Consider the following 22,280-nt stretch of genomic DNA (forward strand, 5'->3'; position numbering starts at 1 on the left):
GTAGACCTGAAACTAATATATGAAAACTATATCTCATTAAAAAACTAATAATTAGGGAGGAATGTGAAGAATTTGGTTTGTTTCAGAATATTTTACATGGTGAATAGGCACTGAAAAATGAATGAAATAGAGAGCTCAAAAGGCAAGTATGCATTTATTTCTATTGTACAGGGTGTGTTCTCTTATAGCAATCCAAAACAGCAAAGCAAGAATATAAGATGGACCTACTAAAAGTTGTCCAGAATTCCTACGATATGTTCCATCACCAAAGAAGTAAAGTCAAATGAACACGTGGTAAGTCATAGCAACTAATTTCAGAGTTTAATTTCTAAGACCACATACTTTACACTGGGACAGCTATTTGTTAGGCTTGCCTAGCTTCTGATTCCAACTCTGCCATCCATATATGATAAGTTCACTGTTAAACTATGAGAAGGATTATTTCCTTTCCTTTTTTGCACCAATATATGTTGTCATTTTAAGTATGCAAAAAGAGATTCAAAAGGAAAAAATCCCAATATACTTTAAAACCATAAACAAGAGTTTATACAAAAACTAATTATGGAAAAACTAAGAAAAATCACACACAAAAAACCAGTCACACTATAAAAACTAAAATTCACTACCAGAAAAAAAGGTAAACATGACACTAAAGATTATAAGACTGAAATTAAATATCTCATTTTCAGTATATAATCCTCATTTTCAGTATATAATCCTCATTATAGGGTCATCCCAAAACCTTAAGTTAATTGACTAAACTACAGAAGAGAATCAGGTTTCTCATGTTTCACATATTTAAAGGATTATTGTATTACTACAAAAGGAAACTGAATTATCTCTAACAAGATATTCACATTGCACTCCCATCAAAATACTCCTATCATAAAGTATATTCCAGCTGCTATTATTCCACCATTTAAAAGTGAAAAGTTCTGATATCCTTTCACCCAAAGTATTCTAAAGAATGTATTTCTTCCACTTCCTCATTTCCTCTTCCCTGCCTAGAAAATGTCAATTAAAATATTTTTAAAACAGAAAATCAATTATTTGGGGGCAAAGTAGATGTTAAGCTAAAAGAAACACATACTCATTATTTGCCCCAATATATTCTAGTGATGTGGAGTCTTCTTATAACAAATTGACTTCAGGTTATTAATCCTAGAAAACCAAACATTGCAAGAACATTACTAAAAGACAGCATTGATATGTTTACTTGGAAATACAAAGAAGGGATATGAATGCCACATGACAATTATACTATAAAATGAACTATTCAAGGACTACTAGAAAACCAACAAATAAAACAAGCAGCATTTTGTCACTACAGTCTGATAAACACATACTAATTAAGTAACAATCATTAATATATATAAAATTGACACAACAAACAGTGATATAAAAAATTATTTTCAGCTTAACTGTTAACAACGGGTACTATAAATGAATCCATAATGAATTACACTGCCATAAGGGTTTCCAACTTGAATTTCTACTAAAATTATGCTCTGAATGGACAATGACAGGAAACCATCCTGGGATAGTTATGGACATTAAAAAATATCCTCCAGAATGTAAATCAAAGCATGCTTAATTCATCAAGATATCCTTCACACAAATTCTAAATAATACCACAAATAATAATAATAATCAACTTCAAAATAAACGATATAGTTACTGATGCACTAAAAATCGTAAACTGCATGATAAGTAAGTTAAAATCTAGATTATCATCTTTATTATAAATCACTAAGAGAATCATAAAACTGCTACTATGATGAAGAGGAAGGGTAATATTTTAGATATAAAATGAACTCACTGTTATTGCAAGGTAAAGAATTTTGTACTGACTATTTCAGTTATGGAACAGAATGAGAGATTAGCTTTTTTAAGTTTATTGGGGTAACAGTGGTTAATACATTTATATAATTTTCGGGTGTACATTATAATTTGAAATCTATGTGTTCTATTGTGTGATTGCCACTCAGAATCCAGTTTCCTTCACCTACTATATCTTTGATTCTCTTTGCTCATTTCACCCTCCCCCAAGCTCCTCAGACTTCCTTTTTGTCTACCATATTTTGAAGTTAATAATTTTTCACTTCCAAAAATGATAACATAGAATGCAGGACATTTTTCAACGGTGAAGACAATTAGGAAGCCCTCCCACCGCCAAAAAAAGTTATATACTTTGTTAAAACATAAGAACAACTAAAAATAAGATGGGCATACTTTAAAACTAGAAAATGCTTTCGCATTTAATTGGATTTTAATTAAAGAATGTAATTACGTGACTTAGGATAAATTCTTGAAAACTGAAATGAAACAACATCTGAAGAGCATTTTCCCAATCCTTTGCTACTTTGCTTCCCAGCAACTGTCGTTGAGTTGGGCTCAAAAAAAGTGTTGTAAGACTTTTTCTTAGTCTGAATGTTCTCCTGTTGACCTTTTACTTGGCGCAGTGGGAAGGATTCCAAAAAAACCCACCCAAGACCACCTTTCGGACCGGGACCCTTCTTAGATAACAGCAGGGAGGGGCCCGGAGTACCCTTCCAGTTCATCTCTTTGCATATGGTGAACCTGAGTGAGTTTTTCTTGGGATTCTGGACCTCCCCTTTTTTAAGAAAGAAGGCCCTGACTTTATTTGAGCTGTTATTAGGGAAGAAAACAACAACAAGAAGATACTAAAAGACAAGGCTTGAGGTAACTCAGGGGCAGAAGTAAAAAGAAGTAGGTGGCTGATTTCTATTTGGGGTGAACTTTTCAACTGGACTGACTTACTGAGAGTCCGAACAAAACCTTTTTTGCTGGATAAATAAAAGTGTAAACACTTTCGGCTCCGAAGATAACGGGCATTTACTCCCTCCCACTCAATTTTTGGGTATTCTTAGGTGACCAAGAATCCATGCGGAGGTGTCTGAGGGTACCCCTCAAAACGAGCAGGGCCCCATAGGGAATTCCAACACAACTGTAATTAAATAATTGACTGGTCCGGGGACGCACACACAAAAACTGGGTACCTAGCGCTCCGAGTCCTCACAGTTGGAGTAGACAGCTGGGGAGAAAAACCGAGACAGTAAGAAGGTTGAAGCGACTCGGGAGGTGGCAGCTCAACCCACAAGCAGCAACTACACAATCCCTAGAAATTTGTTCTGATTCTGCCCGTCTCAAAAAAAGAAAACTAAAATTAACATGGGAAATCGTGCCTCCAAGACCAACAAGCCCCAACACTTCTCACTTCGACTGCCAAGTAAAAGCCTCTGAAACGGAGCTCAGGGGAAACTCTCTTCTCTTCCGGAAGTTAGGAAACCTTTGGAGACGGTCTGAATTAAGAAGACTTCTGAAGCTGCTCAACACCAGCACACCATTTTTCCTTCTTCTCCAAATGCCCGCTGTACCCTTCACTTACTTCATGTCCAGACTTAACTCCCCTTTCCTTATCCCCCTCCTCTGTCTCCTACACCTCCTTCTCCACAGCTCCCTACTGACCTCAGAATAGAAAACCAGACCAAAAGAGACAAGAAGGAAAAAAACAAACACAGAAATTCTGGCAGCTCCCTTTAGAGCAAAGCCAGTCAGTCTTAGGACAGTAAAAGCCAGCCACAACTTACTCTCCTTGTATTAGGACAGAACTAAAGAATCTAACGAAAGATTTCCCCGACCCTCTCCAGGACCCCGATGTGTTCTCGATTCAATTTAACTGTTAGAACATGATGGTCCTGGTTATTCTGATCTATTCCAATTAATATATCTATTAGTTCCTAGGAGCAAAGCCACAGAATGAGAAAATCAGCTTCATTGAGAAACTGCTGTAGAGGACTTTCTAAAACAGAGAGAAGCAGACTGGACAAAATTCAGTGAACCGGCCCACTGCCTTTACCAAGTCATACCTGAGGTTCTTCTTCAGAAAATGGACTGGACCAAGGCCCAGCAATGTAAAAAACAGCCTGAGGAACCCGTGCTTGATTTCTTTGAATGTTTTGGGAAAAAACTTTCAAACAATACCCACCCAGGTGTGTCTCCCGGTAGGTTCAAGGGTTATCAAAATGATCCTTCGCTAAATTCAGCATTTTGGGGAAAATGACATAAAGAGTCTGTAATTCTGATTAAACAACACAAATTAAACTGGTCAACCACGTACACTGATGAACTGGCATTTCTGCTGATCAACTAACTACTAAAACTATTCAAAAGAGAGAAAAACATAAACCTGCCTAAATCATGAACTTACAGCTACAGTAAATGAACAATGAGGTCAGACCTTCCCGGAGGTCTTTTTAGACAAGGGGAGAGAGGAGTCCGTTCTAATTATAAAAAGTCAGGTCACCTTACAAAGGATTGTAGAAAACTGAAATGGGATTTAGAAGCAAGCACTGGGCTGCTCCAAGGATTCTGTGAGGGCCTTTCTCTTCTCCTTACTAATACCTCAGGAGAAATTGAAATTACAATAAAAGAAGAAGCTCTGAAGGCCCTTGTACATACTGGAGCTACTTTATTCATTCTTAACCCTACCCAATTAAGTTGCCCTCTCCCTCAGTCTAAGCTTCTGCACAAATGGTGGGGACATCCAATCCACCAATATCTGTTCCCTTCCAGATAGGGAATGTTACAGAGCATCATGTATTTGCATTAGTCATACCTGCCCCAGTCCAGCAGACAAAGGTGAGACTCTTGAAACCTATGACACCCAAATAGCCTTTTCCCAGAAGGGCGAATCAGATACTGAACCAACTGGGAAAACAATGACTTTAAAGGAAACTCCACAAGAGGAAACTAATCTTGAGATTGACTGGATGTATGTTACAGACTTTCCAATGCAACTTTGTGCCTTTTCCAGTCACCAATAGCCTTTTCATGCACAAGCTGGAACTGAGCCCATTTTACAAGATTACTTTTTAAAAGGGGGGCTTATAATTCCATGTACAAGCCCCTGTTCTAGTCTAATCTTTCCAGTAAAGAAAACCAGTGGGAAAGGATGGAGATTTGTACAGGATCTTATAGCTATAAATAAAATAGTTATTCTAAGACATCTTGTGGTTCCAAACATACATAGCCTATTATCAGCTGTTCCTCTGGACTGACAGTATTTTTCGGTGATAGATTTATGTAGTGCTTTCTCAGTATTCCTGTAAAAAGAGAGAGGGAGAGGGAGGGGCAGAGGTAGAGGCAGAGGGTAGAGGTAGGGAGAGAAAGACTAACAGACAGGAAATACCTCTGCTGTACCTGAAGAGAGCACAAGTTTACTTGGACAGTAATGCCTCAGGGATATACAAAGAATCTCTCTTATTTCTCATTTGAACAATATTAAATTTCCCAGAAATTCCAGTCTACCCCAATATGTGGATGATTTACTTTTAGGCTTCTGGGACATATTAGACTCCCAAGAGGACACCATTGGCCTATAAGAGCTACCGTAAAGGGACACAAGGTCTCAAAGAAGTCTGTTTACCCCAAGTAAAATACCTTGGTTATCTAATATGTAAAGATGGACAACTAATTAACCCTGGAAGACTCAAAGGACACTTACTCTTTCCTCGTCCAAGAACTAGGAAACAAAAAAGCAGCTTAGAGGGTTCTAAGTTTCACTGGGCACTGTCACAACTGGGTTCCAGATTTATGGCCCAGCCTCCCTATGTCTTATTAAAATCAGATCAACCTGATCCAATTCAATGGAACCCCAAAGGGAAACAAGCTGAAGAAGCTCTAGAGGAAGTATTATCTAAAGCTCCCACTTTAACCTGTCTTCCTTTTTATATGTGAAAATAAGGAAAATGCTTTAGGAGTTTTAACTCAAAAGCATAGAGATCATCATAGACCTGTGTAAGACATTATGGTCAGCCATTAAACTCCCCACATGACAGTCATCTGTGCTATAGCCATGTTATGCAAACAAACAAAAGAAATATTTAAAGGCACTTCTGTGCATCTTAGCAAGTACTCCTGCTTTCTGTGCCTAATATTACTTTAGCCTGATGTAACACAATGAAGACACCCAAAATTGTGTTCTGCTTACTGACCACCTTATTCTTCCTAGAAATGATTTACAGAAAACTCATATTAATAACGCTGACTTAATTTGGTTTACTGATGAATCTTCTCTGAAAGATGAACAGGGACATTTCCAAGCGAGATAGATATGCAATAACCTCCACAGTGGACACAACTGATAGTTCTTAGTCACCTGAATAAGATCTCCTCAACAAGCTAAATTAATTTCTCTAATTCGAGCTTGTCAATTGGCCAACGATCAAATAGCCAATATTGATGTTGATGGTCACCATGTTGTGGAAACAGCAAGGTTCACGACTTTACAATGTTGTGGAAACAGCAGGGCTTCTTCTTAATGTCCTCAAGGCAGCCCATAAACGATGGAAAACAGAGGCTGCAGAAGTATTAGATGTCATACAGTCACTGAAACAACTGGAGACTGTCCAGATTCCAGGACTTTCTAAAGCTGCCAACAAGGAAGAAAAACAACAACAACAACAACAACAACAACTTACATGAATCTACAGCTAGGCAAACAGCAATAAGCAACCAGAATTATCCAGATCTGAGAACGTTTCTTGCTCCCTATTACCAATGGACAGCTGCGGAAGAAGAAAAGAGGATATGGCAACAAAAAGGGGGAACCTTTGGCACAGACAGACCCAGTCAGAAACCAATGTTACCCGTAGGGGCTCGATTGCCTATACCTTCAACGTGTCCATGAGCGAACACATCGGGGTCCTGAAAAGATGATTTCATGGAGTAAACAATATTACTGGAAACCTTCTCCTATTGTAGCTCATAAAGTATATAGCAGATGCTCTATCTTTCCGAAATATAACCCTGGAAAATCACTCCATGGGTCCCAAGGATATCGCCACTTCTTTTAGGTCCATCTCCGGGATGGTAATTGGATTTTTCCAAAGGAAAAACGATACAAATATGCAATAGTTATGACTTGAATGTTTTCTCACTACCCTGAAGCATTCCCTTGCAGGCCAGCAACAGCCTTAATGGTAGGCAAATGATTATAGGAGGAAAAAATTCCCAGTTGAGGAATTCCCTCTGAGTTACACAGTGACCGAGGGACTCGTTTCACTGGGCAAATAATGCAACCCATCTGTAATATTTGGCCTATTCTACAGCATTTTCACCATGCTTATCACTCCCGTTTTCTGGATTGGTGGAAAGTACAAATGGTACAATTAAAACTCAACTTGGTAAATCTCTAGAACTTTTTACTCTACCCTGGCTATACTACTACTCGGAAACCTAAGATCTACTCTTTTTGGTAAACACAGCCCTTCTCCTTATGAAATAGTCACCAGTCAGTCTGGATGAAGGGACATATGAACCAATCTTAGTAAAAGGAGACGTTGTACATTGTCAAGGACTTATTAACTGATAAATGAGTAACTGATTCATTTCACAGAGTGCTCCTGAGAGACGAAGTCTTCAAAGACCACTACTTACAACCAGGAGATTTGGTCTGTTGGAAGAGACATCAATTAAAGATACTCTCCAACCTTGAAGCAAGGGACCTTATGAGGTGCCTAACCGCAAATGGACATCTAGCCTCTGCCCACAGCGGATACCAAAGACTCTTCGAGGATGAGAAGCTGTTGACACTAGAGGCAGATGGCTATCCTAAGACATCAGCAATGCCAGGAGACCTACAAACTGATGGTGAACTTAAAAATCATTTGATTGTCTTTACTTACCTGTCTGATAGTAATCAGTCATAATCATAGCCATACTTGTTCTTTGGGCTGTTCTCAAGCCCAGTTCTTACACAGCCCAACGGTTAATGCAATCGCTAAAGGTGTATTAGGTAACCTTTGTGTTATCAGTAATATTCTTTCTATGGCTTCTCTTTTGAAATTTAGAAGGAAAGTTACTGAAGAAGGGAGGAAAGGGATGTGTGTTTTTGAGCAGTTAAAAGGAAGTAGTTTGTCCTAATATGTCGGTTATTTGTGAATGAGTAAAAAGAGACAAAATAAGACCAAGGGAAGTTGTAGGTGGTCAGCAGGAAAGAAATCTTGGAAAGGAATTTTACGTGTGAACACTAGAACCCAGCTATGGAAACGTGCCTACCCCCTAACCTAAAAAGGACTACTAACTAAGTTAATTCAGATGGGAGCTGAAGTGAACATGAAGAGAAAACAAGTAAAAAGTAAAATTTAAAAGCTCTCTATAATGGCTGCAGAGGCACAGGAAACTTACTTATGAAACTCTTACTGTCCTCCTGGCTTCTAGATATTTTACAGTCTTGGCCCTCAATAAACCTTAAAGTTACAGTGACCGAGTACACAATTAGTGGGAATTAGATTAATAATGAATGACACCTGAATACTTCCAATGGGAAATAGGTGGGCCATATAATTACTATCACCACCACCACCACTCCCACCACCACCACCACCATTATCATCACTGCAACAGCATAATATAACAACAGTAAATGGGAACCCACCTCATGGCAGACTGTGAAAGACAAAGAGGTGTATGGTGTGCCCTCAAACTGTAAGTAAATGTTATACCAGATACAAAATACACAAAAGAGAAACAGACAGCAAAATTGGAACATGATGTAGTGTTCAGGTTCGATGTAATCCTGACTTTTTTTTCTTAATAAATGCCCATAAGACTTGACTGCCTCCCATTTACGTGCCTTTCTCTTTTGAGAAAAACTTGAACTTGATTTCAATTCATCCAAAGTTACAGTCTTGCCCCATCCCAAGTGTTCCACCATTTCTGCAAGACAAATGATGACACTAAGACTACCTAGGAATGGGCCTTCCTAGCACCGTGGGACCAATGACACTACACTACCAAGAGGCTGGTCACAAATGCATTCTTCAAACTGATTTATAACCAAAAGAGGAAAGTTTGCGTGAAAAAAAACGGTCACATGCTAAACCTCACAAGCCCAAGGAAAGCCTGTCCACTGAGATTTTGCATCCTAGCAAGTGTCATCAGTTTCGTTCAAAGAAACTCATAAAAAAATTTTTTTTAACCCATTAAAAATAAAAACAGCATCACTTGTTTTATTTTAGATAAAAGTTGAATGCTTTACCATCACTTAGTCATTTCTGTCAACCTACTTTGGCATGACTAGTTTCTCCATAAATATTTTTATAATGAATTATAAAAAGGTTAGAATCATATTACATTCTGTGAGTAGCATTCTAAATTATAACACACACGGATGTGTGTATATATACATATACATATACATATATATGCAAATAATTTTCAATAAGTGAGCCAAAACAATGAAAAAAAGAAAGCCTCTTCAATAAATGGTGCTGGGAAAATAGAAAAAGCCACATGTACAAGAATAACACTAGACTGCTATATGTCACCACACACCAAAATTAACTCTAAATGGATCAAAGACCTGAATATAAGACCTAAAACAATAAATTGCATAGAAGAAAACATACGTACTAAACTCATGGACCTTGGACTTGGACTTAGGTTTTAATGGATTTGACCTCAAAGGCGAGGAAAGTGAAAGCATAAACAAATGAATGGGACTGTATCAAACTAAAAAGCTTCCGCACAGCAAAAGAAACCATCAACAAACAAAAATGCAACCATCTGAATGGGAGAAGATATTTGCAACAACGCCTCTGATAAGGACCTAATATCCAAACTATACAAAGAACTCAACAATAAACAACAAACAAAAATTGATTAAAATGCGTGGAGGACCTGAACAGACACCTCTCCCAAGACATACAAATGGCCAGCAGATGTACAAAAAGATGCTCAACCTCACCAGTGATTAGGGAAATGCAAATCAAAACCACAATGAGATACTATCTAACACCGCTTACATCGGCTATACAGGACTAGTGATAAGTGTTGGAGAGGTTGTGGAGAAAAAGGAACCCTCACACACTGCTCGTGGAATATAAACTGGGACAGCCACTGTGGAAAACGGTAAAGAGATTCCTCAAAAAATTAAGCACAGAATTATCATTTGACCGAGCATTCCCTCTTCTGGGTATCTACCCAAAAGAATTTAAAAACGTTTATCTGTGAACATATATGCACCTGATGTTCATTGCAGCTTTATTTACGGTGGCGAAGACATGGAAACAACTGAAGTTGTCCTTCGACAGATGACTGGATAAAGAAGATGTGGTGTGTGTGTATATATATATATATATATATATATATATAATGGAGTATTACTCAGCCGTAAGAAAAGATGAAACGCTGACATTTGCAACAACATGGATAGATCTTGAGATTATGCCAAGCGAAATAAATCAGACAGAAAAGTTGAAAACCATATGATTTATATGTTGGATAACATATACTGGGTAAAACTGAAAACAAGATATGAACAAGGCAAACAGAGACTTATGGACATGGACAATACTTTAGTGACCAGAGGTAAGGAGGAGGAGGAGGTTGATAACAGTAAAGGGGGTCAAATATAGTATGACAGGAGATTTAGCTTTGGATAGTGAATACACAATGCAATATACTTTTGACGTAGTTGAGAACCATATGATTTCACTGATAGTGCAATATAAAACTGAAATCAACTAATGAACAAGGCCAAAAGAGACTCATTATTATAGACAAGTTTATTAGTTAACAGAAGGGGGGATGAGGGAGGTAGATAAGGTAAAACATAAGGTGATGGAAGGAGATTTAACTTTGAGTAATGCAACACAATGCAATAATCATATAATGTATTATAGAATTATGATTGTAATACTCTAAAAATGTATATAATTTTATCAACCGATGTCACCCTAATAAATTTAATAAACTTTTAAAAAAGTTACATATGTAAAAGTGATGGTTTAGAATAGTTGCTTAAATGTATGATTTATAAATTTTTGTAATTTTTTTAATCTTTATTTTTCATATTTATCAAAATGCAAATTATATCACTTGAATTAACAATAAAAGTAATGGGATTATGGTTTCTACATTTTAAAATATCATTTTGTTTCACTTGTCTGGGAATTTTTCTCTATTTTATTTTACAATACAATAAAACATAGATATACAGCTGATTCAAAGTTTAAAAAAACTGTAACTAGTGAAGTATGTGATCAGTGTAAGCATAAAGGAATATAGAGAATATGAGCCTCTTATTCAAAGTTGCTCCTATCCCCACTACACAACTTGTGTTCATTTTAAGATATTTTTTATTTTTCAGTTACATATGAAATACAATATTATATTGGTTTCAGGTGTACAACATAGTGAATAGACATTTATAATTTAGAAAGTGATGACACCAATAAAGCTGCTACCCACCTGACACGATACATAGTTGTTATATTACTAATTATATTCCTTATGCTATACTTTACACCCCATGACTATTTTGTAAATAACAGTGTGTACTTCTTAATCCTTCTCTTTTTTTACCCAACCCTAATTCCCTTCTCATTTGTTAACCCTCAAAATGTTCTCTGTATCTGAGTTTATTTGTTTTATTTTGTTTCTTAGAATCCACATGTAAGTGAAATCATACAGCATTTGTTTTTGTCGTACTTACTCTACTAAGCACAATACCTTCTAGGTCCATCCATAGGCTGAGTAATGTTCCATTTTACATATTTACCACTTCTTTATCCATTCATCCACTGATGGACACCCAGGCTGCCTCCATCTATTGGCTACTGTAAATAATGCTGTATCTACTACGAATGTCGCTCTGTCGAGATGGGGAGACTTAGCAACGCTACCTAAAGTACAGAAACACACACGGGGAAGCAGCCAAAATGGGGAAGCAAAGACACATATCACCCATGAAGGAACAAAACAAAGCTCCAGAAAAAAGAACTAAATAAAATGGACACAAGCCATCTACCAGATGTTGAGATCAATACACTGGTTATAATGAACTTAGGGGAAGAGTAAATATTCTCAGTGAGACCTTCAACAAACAGATAAAAAGCATAAATTAAATATGGAAAACATAAAAAAAAAAGACTAGTCGGAAATGGAGAATATAACATCTGAAATAGAGAATACATTAATCAACAGATTAGATGAAGCAGAGGACTAAATCTGCAATTTAGAAGATAAGGCAGAAGAGAACATCCAAACAGAAGAGCAGCATGAAAAAATAATTTAAAAAAAATAAAATAGTATAAGGCTCTCTGGAACAACGTCAAGTCTAAAAACATTCTCATCATAGGGGTACCAGAGAAAAAGGAAAAAGATAAATCAATTAAGGACTTATTTGAAATAATGACAGAAAACTCCCCTAATCTGGTAAAGGAAATAGACATATAGGAAGCAAAGAGTCCTAAACAAGCCCATACCAAGACACATCCTAATTAACATGTCAAAGCTTAAAGACAGAAATTTAAAAGTAGCAAGAGAAAAGCTATTACAAAGGATCTCCCATAAGACTGTTAGCCAATTTCTTAGCAGAAACTTTGCAGGCTTGAAGGGACTAGCAAAGTGATAAGAACTAAGGACCTACAACCAAGATTACTTTATCTAGCAAAGTTATCATTTAGAATCAAAGGACAGATGAGGAGCTTCTAAGTCAAGAAAAAGCCAGTATTATAGGAAATGTTGGATGGACTTCTTTAAGAGGAAGAAAAAATATATGTATCAAAAATATAAATAAAGAATGGCAATAACTACATATCTATCAATGAGTATTTCTAATGAAAAAGAATTAAATGCTCCAATCAAAACATAGGGTGGCTGAATAGATAAGAAAAGAAGACCTATACATTGGCTGCCTACAAGTGACTCACTTCAGGTTAAAAGATATCCGCAAAAGGAAAGTATTTATATTTATATTTCATGACAAACTTAGCAGGTATTATGCTGAGTGGAGTAAGTCAAATGGACAAAGACAAATTCCATATGATTTTCACTTACGTGTAGAATCTAAAGAACAAAGTAAACAACAATAAAAAGACAGAAACAAACTCATAGATACAGAGAACACTGTAAGGGTTACCAGATGAGCAGGGGATTCGGGTCAGTGAAAAATGGGGAGGACCTTTAGAAGTACAAATTGGTGGTTACGAAATAGTCATGAATAAAAAGTACATCATAAAAAACACAGTCATTAATATTGTAATAACTATGTATGGTGTCAGAAGGGCACTAAATTTACTGGAGTGATCATTTTGTGAGACATACAAATGTCTAAGCACTACTTTGTATACCTGAAACTAATATAATATTGGATATCAAATATAATTGAAATATAAAAAATTTTATTTAAAAGTTCGAGGTGCTATTTCTAGTGAATGAGCATTATTTTCACACAATCATAAAGTTGAAAGATTCTATGTCAAATCATCATTTAAGACTAGCACCACCTGTATTATCAGTATCATTCAGATTAATATTAATACTGTAAAGTCTTATTATACAGTTAAGAGTCAATACAATGTACCCTGGGAAATTATCTGAAAGAAAAAAAAAAACAACAACAAAAACGTTATTAGAAATGTTACTATGGAATGGAATGGTTTATATGTAATTTATCTACTTCACCAATTAGGAACTGCAATTGCCACCAGCCATTAAACACATAACTTTATTTGACCACATGATTAAAAATAGGCTAAGAATTTGAATATACTCTGTGATGGGAAAACAGAATTTAATACACTATACACAGAACCCTGCAATTAGAAGAATTTCAGATAACGGGGAAAAAAATTTAAAAAGGCCTGAAAAAACATCAGTATTGTTTTGCCAGTCATTTTCATAGACATTAATTATGTACTACATTCACCTTATAAAGTAGGCATAGCTGTTACAATACAAAGATAAAACATTAGGCCCCTTAACAAGGGTCACATTTAGTTAAAAGGTGGTGTCAAATTTTAAAACCAAATTTGGTACTTCAATGGCAGTTATACTAAAAGTGAATTAATCTGTATCTGAGATACACTTCACCTTTTTCTAGTAACAAAAATAAAACAGGAGGCCTTGGAAGCCATAGATATATAGGAAAAGAGTAGAATCTCCTATGAAAAGATGTGGCTTAGCTATGGAGCTTCTCCAGAATGTGGCAGAGCTTTCATTACGATACAATGAAAGATGAATGACCAATGCTGACACTACAGCTGAAAAAGAAAGATGAAATCCTTTCCCAACTTCAGAAAACCCAGAAAAAGTCCAGCATTTACAGAAGGTTTTTGCTTCAAGAGTAGAAAATCCGTACATACTGAACTTCCAGGCTGTAATCATTTAAAATAGCTTACAGGAGTGACATCACAAACATGGCAGAGTAAGAGACGTCCACAGAACTCTCTCCCTGATACAATAAGCAGAACATCAACATCAAACACCCAAATCACACACCAGCAGGTCTGAGTGTGGAATCCACGCGCAGCTACTACAAGGATCCAAGAGGCTTAGACGCCACCTACTGGAAACCAACAGAAAACACTTTCCTTGCAACAGGCTTCATAGACCTTTATATAATAAATCTTCTTTCTGGAAAAAAGGCAGACAGAATAAAGTTCCATTAATGCACAAGCACAGAAATTGTCTTTTAACCACCATGAACAACCGAAGTGACAAGACAGGTCAGAAAGAAAGAGAAATACGGTCAAGCTTAGGAAACAGAGTCAACCAAATGGAGGAAAAGGCTGATAATAACAAAGACAGAAATCTAGAAATAAATCAGAAGGAAGAATAGAGAAACTGAAGAATAAGAAATAATAAAAGAAATATAAGAACTAGCTGATACTATCAGAAGAGGAAACATGAATAATGGGCATTACCAAGGGGGAGGAAAAGGAGCAGAAATTAGAAAGCATTTTCAGACAAAGTGGATGAGAATTTCCCAAATCTAAGGAATGAGCTGGAGCTTGGAATTCAAGAAGTTAACAGAACATCCAATTATCTCAACCCAAAAATGCCTTCTCCAAGACACATTACATTAAAATTATCAAAAATCAACGACAAAGAAATAATTCTCAGGGCAGCCACGGAAAAGGCGGCGGTAACCTATAAAGGAAAACCCATTAGATTATCATTGGACGACTCAGCACAAACCTTAAAAGCCAGAAATGAATAAACTCAAATATTCAAAATATTAAATGAAACGAACTACCAGCCAAGAGTAAAGTACCCAGCAAAGCTCTCCTTTAGATATGAAGGAGAAATAAAGACCTTTCCAGACATACAACAGTCGAGGGAATTCTCCACTACAAGACCTGCACTAGAGGAAATGCTGAAAGTGGTCAGCTCACCTAAAACAAAATAACAATAATAATAACAAAAATACATAATAAGGAGTAATGCGACTAGCAGGCGGATAGAAACTGAGGAGTGCAACCCATACTAGGAGCAGGGCATTATAAGCTTAAACAAGAAGAGAATTGCTACAGCAAGGTAGTAATGAATGTTCAGCATACCTAGGAACAAATTGAGACAATGACTAAAAAGGGGAGGATTCAAAGATCCAAATTTACAGAGGAAAATGGAGATAAGGCATACATAGGAAATGGACGACTATGTATATAGCTATCCTTTATATATTCGTAATGGTAACCACACAAAAAAAGATTTAGAACTTAAGTGTGTCACATAGAACAAGAAGGACCAGAGGGAAAACCCACAAGAATCAACCAAAATAAAGCAAACAGAAACACAAGTGAAGAGGAATTTTCACTCAAAAGGCTAATCAGCTGTTTGTTCTGCTTCTATAGATATGCATGCTGTACAGGCCTACTCGAAATTTACTAAAGACTCATCTTCTCTTTTGCTTGTTCTGTCTAAGCAACAAATATAACTGCCTGTACTCCCTAACAACTCTCACGCTTTTGTAACTCTTTGCGACTGCTTGCAAACCAGAGAAACTCTTCCACTCTGTACCCATTTGAGGACGAATTAACCAATCATCCCATGCTATATAAGGAATGCTACAACCGAGCAGGGAGGGGAGTGCAGATTTTCAGAGCAATAGCTCCTCTGGGATCACCAGCATAATAAACCTGAGTTCTCCAACTCTGCGAGTGCTGCTTGCTTTCTTGCCAGTCTGATTTTTGCAACTTTTCTACAACACAAGAACAAGGAGGCAATGGAAACACCAAGCTACAAGAAAACAAAAGATAAAATTGCTATAAGAACTCATATTTCAATAATCACCCAATACGTAAATGGACTGAACTCACCAATAAAAAGTCACAGAAATGCAGATTGGATCCAAAAACAAAACCCAACCACATTCTGCCTCAAGGAAGGCATCCCAGTTCCAAAGACAAATAAAGACTCAAAGTGAAAGGGTGGAAAATGATATTTCAAGCAAATGGCATTCAGAGAAAAACAGGAGTAGCAGTAACATCGGATGAAACAGACTTCAAAATAAAAAAAGTTAAAGAAAGATACAGAGGGACACTCATAATAGTAAAGGGAATCATACATAAAGAGACATAATACTAATTTACCCCTACATGTCCAATCAGAAAGCCCGAAATACATAAAGCAATTACTACCAGAACTAAAGGGAGACACAGACCAAAACACTGTTGTACTAGAGTATCTAAATACTCAACTGTCAGAAATGGACAGATCATCTAAACAGAAAATCAATAAGGAAACAACATCCTTAACTGACACATTAGACCAACTGGACATAATTGACATTTATAGAGCCTCTCATCACAAAAACTGCTGCTTAAACATTCTTCTCTAGTACACATAGACCATTCTGAAGGATTGACTACATACTGGGACACAAACAAGTTAGCCTCAATAGATATAAGAGGGCTGAAATCTTACCATCCATATTCTCTGATCATAATGCTTTAAAGCTGGAGATCAACTGGAAAAAGAAATCAGAAGAACTACAAACACATGGAGATTAAACAACATGCTACTGAAGAATGAATGACAGGGTCAAAAAAGAAATAAAGAGAGAAATAAAGGTACATAGAAACAAATGCTAATAATAGTACAACATATTAAAACTTTTGGGACACGGCAAAAGCCGTTATGAGAGGAAAGTTCATGTCATTACTGGCCTACCTCCGAAAACAAGAACAAGCACAAGGAGGGTTCAACATATGCAAATTGATTAACATGATACACTATATAAACAAATTAAAAAATAAGAATCATATGATTATATCAATAGATACAGAGAAAGCCTTCGACAAGAAATAGCATCTATTTATGATCAAAACACTTAACAAAATCAGTATACAAAAAAAAAACGTTTAATATAATAAAGGCCATATACGACAAGCCCTCAACCAACATTATACTTAATGATGAAAAACTAAACCTTCCCTCTAAGATCAGGAACAAGACAAGGCTGTCCACTATCATCACTCTTATTCAATATAACATTGGAGGTCCTAGCAAGTGCAATCAGGCAACAGAAAGATATAAAAGGCATCCAAATAGGAAACAAAGAAGTCAAATTGTCACTATTTGTGGATGACATGATTCTCTATATAGAAAACCCTAGAAACTCCACAAGAACACTACTAGAAACAATAAGCAAACACAGTCATGTTTCTGGATACAAAATCAATGTTCAAAAATCCATGGCATTTCTATAGCCTATGTCAGAAAAAGAAGTGGAAAAAATAATTCCTTCTGCAATTGCTTTGAACAAAAAGAATAAAATACTTAGGAATAAATCTAACAAAACATGTGAAGGACCTACATAATAAAACTACAAGATCCTATTAAAAGAAATTGAATAAGATAAAAGGAAATGGAAACATGTTCCAACGTTCTTGGACTGGAAGAATCAAGATAATTAAAATTATTTTATTACCTAAAGCATTATACAGATTTAATGCAATCCTCATCGAAATCCCATCCGTTTTTAAAGAAATGGAACAAAAAATCATCAGATTTATATGGAAGCACAAAAGACCGAAATTGCCAAAGCCTGAACAGAACTTTTCCCTAGAGGACATACAAATGGCCAACAAACAGATGAAAAGATGCTCAACATCACTAGCTATTAGGGATATGCAGATCAAAACCACAATGAGATACCGCCTCACACCTGTTAGAATAGGTATAACCAACAAGACAAGCAATAAATGCTAGAGAGGATGCTGAGAAAAAGGAACCCACATACACTGTGGTGGGACTGCAAATTGGTACAGCCACTATGTAAAACAGTATGAAGATTCCTCAAAAAACTAAGAATTGATCTATCATGTGATCCAGCAATCCCTATACTGGGAATTTATCGCAAAGACTTGAAAACTCATACTCGTAAAGATATTTGCACACTGATGTTCATAGCAGCATTATTCACAGTGGCCAGGACATGGAAGCAACTGAAGTGTCCTAGGATAGATGATTGGCTAAAGAAGGTGTGGCACACTTATATAATGGAATATGACTCAGCCATAGGAAGAGAAGAAATCCTGCCATTTGCAACAACATGGATGGACCTTGAGATAATCATCTAAGTGAAATGAGCCAGACAGAAAAAGTTGAAAACCACATGATATATTTACATATGGGATATACACCTAAAAGTAACAAAGGAACAGGACAAGCAGAGACTCATGGACATGGACAATACACTAGTAGTTACCAGAGAGTAGAGGGGAGGCAAAGGAGGTAAAAGGGGGCAATATGTGGTGACAGAAAGAAATCTAACTATGGGAGATGAACACGCAGTGTAAATACACACACACACACACACAATACTACACACACGTGATATACACACACACATATATATATATATACACACACACACACATTTTAACAGTAAGGTATATATATGTAACAGTAAGGTGTATATATATACATATATAAATATATATATATATCTTACTGTTAAAATGTACAGCTGAAACTTACTAGATTTTGTTAAGCAATGTCACCATAAAGAAATCAATCAATAAATATAAAAATAAATAAATATAAAATAGCTTACAATAATATCTTTTATAATCATATATGTTATAACTTATAAGATAGAAATCTAGAAAGAGTACAGATAAATATACTAGCTCTCAGTGTTTATAATATACATACAAATAAACTCATGATTCAAAAGAAAAAAAGAATCTGTATTTTATTTAAATAACTTGCAATTGATTTATTTTCTGCTGTAAAGGAATGATACTATATGTCTCTTGGAGTTAAGGGAAGGAAAAAGATAGAAAACACATGAAATGTAAAGAACTGAAAGTTGACACTATCCTCTACTTCAAAACTTGTTCTAACACACTTCTTGGAGAGTTACACCCTCACTGATCAATGATGAGACTATGAATAATGACACATCTTCCTATAGGAAACCACTTAATGTATATTTGGCCAATGAGAAATAAAGCAATTTCCTGCTTTTAAAATTATTATTCATGAAGACATCAACAGGTGGTTACATTTCTTTTCCTTCTACTAAATGAAGATGAGAAAATAAGCACACATTTGTTGAGCTCTTACTATGTCAATATTGTACCAAGTACATAATAAGCCACAAAGAAGTGAATATATTTCTATATGTGTTGCAAAAAATTAACATCACTTTGATCACACCAAATAATTATACCACGATAGAAAAAGTCAACAGAAAAGAAAATACAAGAAAGATCCTGGAGGACCTATCTGAATTTCTCTTGAAGCTTGGAAATGAGTTTGGATTTTAAGTCTCAATGCTAATATACTATAAAAGGAAACACATAATAGAGGTTCTATATCTGCTAGCTAAAGTTAAATTACTGACCAGTCCAACTTAGTAAAATTAAAAACCAAGAAAGAGATAGCATTAATTCTGATTCCCATGTTTATACATTTTAAATGCTAAGTAATTATATAATAACATATAAATATCTCATCCTCAAGTAAAAGTACTGATGCCTAAAACTGTTCCACAGTAGACAAGAAATGTTTCTATTAATGGAGAAGACTTTAAAAGCAAATGTCCAAATGAGATAATCAAATGCAATATTCATACCAAAAGAAAGATTAATGTCAAAACATCTTCATATTGTATTTTCATGTAAATGGAATTTGCTACAGAAATTTGTCAGAAATTTAAAATAAAGAAATGAACAGAAAAAGAAAACTGCATGTACTTAAGACATTTTTGCTAAAATCAACATCATTTGAAGGCTCTCTATGCCTAAGCAAATAAAAGTGCATAGAAGACATTTTCTATATTAATTAGTAAGCAAACACATTTTCGATAAGCCAGTGAACATGTTAATTCAGAGTAATATCTCTCTCTCTCTTACTCTTTCTCTCTCTCTCTCTCTCTCTCTCACACACACACACACACACACACTCACTCTGATCCTTTGTAATCAAGATAATCTACAATAATAAGAGATTTCCAGTCAAGATGGCAACTGTGGTCACACCCTCTCATGAACACATCAAAATTACAACAAAACTACAGAACAGCCACCACTGGCAGTTGCCTGAAGTCTGGCTGAAGAGAAGTCCTACAACTGAGGGCATGGAGAAGAGCCCAACTCCAGACTGGTAGGACGGGCAGAGAAGCAGAATGAGCTGGTTCCATTCAGCATGCCAATTTGGAGGGATATCTCAGCTGTGTAGGACCCCCTGAAGAGCAAGAAGTCGCGGCCCCAAACCAGAATCCCCAGCCCAGGGTTATAGTGCCACGAAAAGAAATCCCACACCTTTGGCTATGAAAACCAATGAAAATTGTGCCTGAGTGAGATAAAAGGCCACTGGAGTTGCAGACATTTCTGTTAACTGGCCCAGGCTCAGACATACTTGCTATCGGACTCATTTGATTTGGGCTCCAGTGCTGAGGCAGCAGCTCAAAAGGTACCAGGGACACATTGGGAGAAACCTGAGTTGTCTGCCTCTGGGGCAAGGGCTGGTGGAGCAGCTTCCTCTCACAGGGAAGTGCTGGAAGAATCTATTATTCTTTTGTTAAGCCCTTCCCCTCCAGGCATGCAAATGAAGCCAGCAGCTATATCTGATTCTCCATCAACCTGGCTAACAACATTCACCCTGTCCTCCTGATTCTCTGAAACCCAAGGGACCCAAACTATAAGCCCAGTCAAGCCACTTCCAGGGTCTTTTCTACACAAATTGCCTGTTTGGCTCATGCTGTGGACTTTCCTAAAATCTCTAACGTTCACAAACCTCAAATAAACAGCATCTGGCCTCAGCGTGCCCCACATCTTTTGCTGAACAGCCAGCCCAAAGCCAAGCACTAATAACACCTGGCTTCAATTCATGGCTTGGACTCTCAAGGAACCTTCAAGCCCAGAGTGATTGCTTGGTGGCTAATGCCAGGTGGCCATGGCAGGGCACAGGTTATGGCTAAACTTGGCCTGCAGGCAGGGCTCTTCTCAGGAGCCCCTTCCCCAGGCCCAGGGAAAGACATGGAAGCAATCTCTGTATTCATCAATGGATGAATAGATAAAGAAGCAGTGATAGATATTATCTGGCCAAGAAAAAGAATGAAATCTTGCTATCTGCAACAACATGAATGAATAAACCTAAACGGTATTGTCCTGCGTAGAGTCAGTCAGTTAGAGAAAGACATACACCATATGATTCCATTTACATAAAACAAAACAGAAACAGACTCACAGATACATTTTGATGGTTGCCAGCCAGACAGAAGGGTGCTTGGACAATGGGTGAAAAAAGGTGAAGATATTAAGATCTACAAATTGGCAATTACAAGTCATCGGGATGTAAAGTACAGCAGAAGGAATATAGTCAATAATATGTTTGGTGTCAGGGGGGTAACAGACGTATCAGGGCAACTACTTCATAAGTTATATGAATGTCTAGTCCCTATGTTTTACACCTGAAACTAATATTGTACGCCAACTGTAGTTGAAATAGTAAAATATATTTTTTTAAAAGAGTATAATAGGTCTGTATCAAGGAAAGCGTAGTCTAAGCAGTCATAAATTCAGAAAACCTAATGTTTTTCTCCATAAATAAAAATTCAAAGAACAATGCCTCTACCAAGCAGGGAAGCCTTATATCTATTCAAAAACTTAAAAAACATAAAATAATAGTACAAACCCAGAAACTCTGAAAAGTCAGTCTGACAAATCAAATTTTCATGAAGGTATTTAAAATATATTAATTTTTCTCAAATGATGTTTGATACTCACCAACTAACAATAAGCCATAACATATGAAAATATATTCTATGATTTTATAATGACATATGCACGTCCTGCTACTAGAGGTAGACAGATTTCTAATCAGACCCATAAGAATAGTCAATAATTAGATCACAGGTACAGCATAACTAAACAACTCTTTACCTTTATGGTGCACAGTCACATATAGAAAAGTGTTTTACATGCTGAAATGCAATAAAACTCTTCACTGTTTTC

General features: G+C 36.3%; 1 long non-coding RNA gene across 1 annotated transcript in view; it reads right to left on the minus strand.

Annotated features, from left to right (window-relative positions):
* Nucleotides 1-10,574: 10,574 nt before the first annotated feature.
* The window catches only part of LOC120616826 (uncharacterized), a 62,198-nt gene continuing 50,492 nt past the window's right edge, over nucleotides 10,575-22,280 (minus strand). The window contains exon 5 of the long non-coding RNA XR_005656706.1: nucleotides 10,575-14,445. This is a non-coding gene — a long non-coding RNA (uncharacterized LOC120616826). The remainder of the gene's footprint in view (nucleotides 14,446-22,280) is intronic.

Source organism: Pteropus medius, unplaced genomic scaffold (genome assembly GCF_902729225.1).
Source record: "Pteropus medius unplaced genomic scaffold, Ma_sr-lr_union100, whole genome shotgun sequence".
Classification (NCBI taxonomy): domain Eukaryota; kingdom Metazoa; phylum Chordata; class Mammalia; order Chiroptera; family Pteropodidae; genus Pteropus; species Pteropus medius.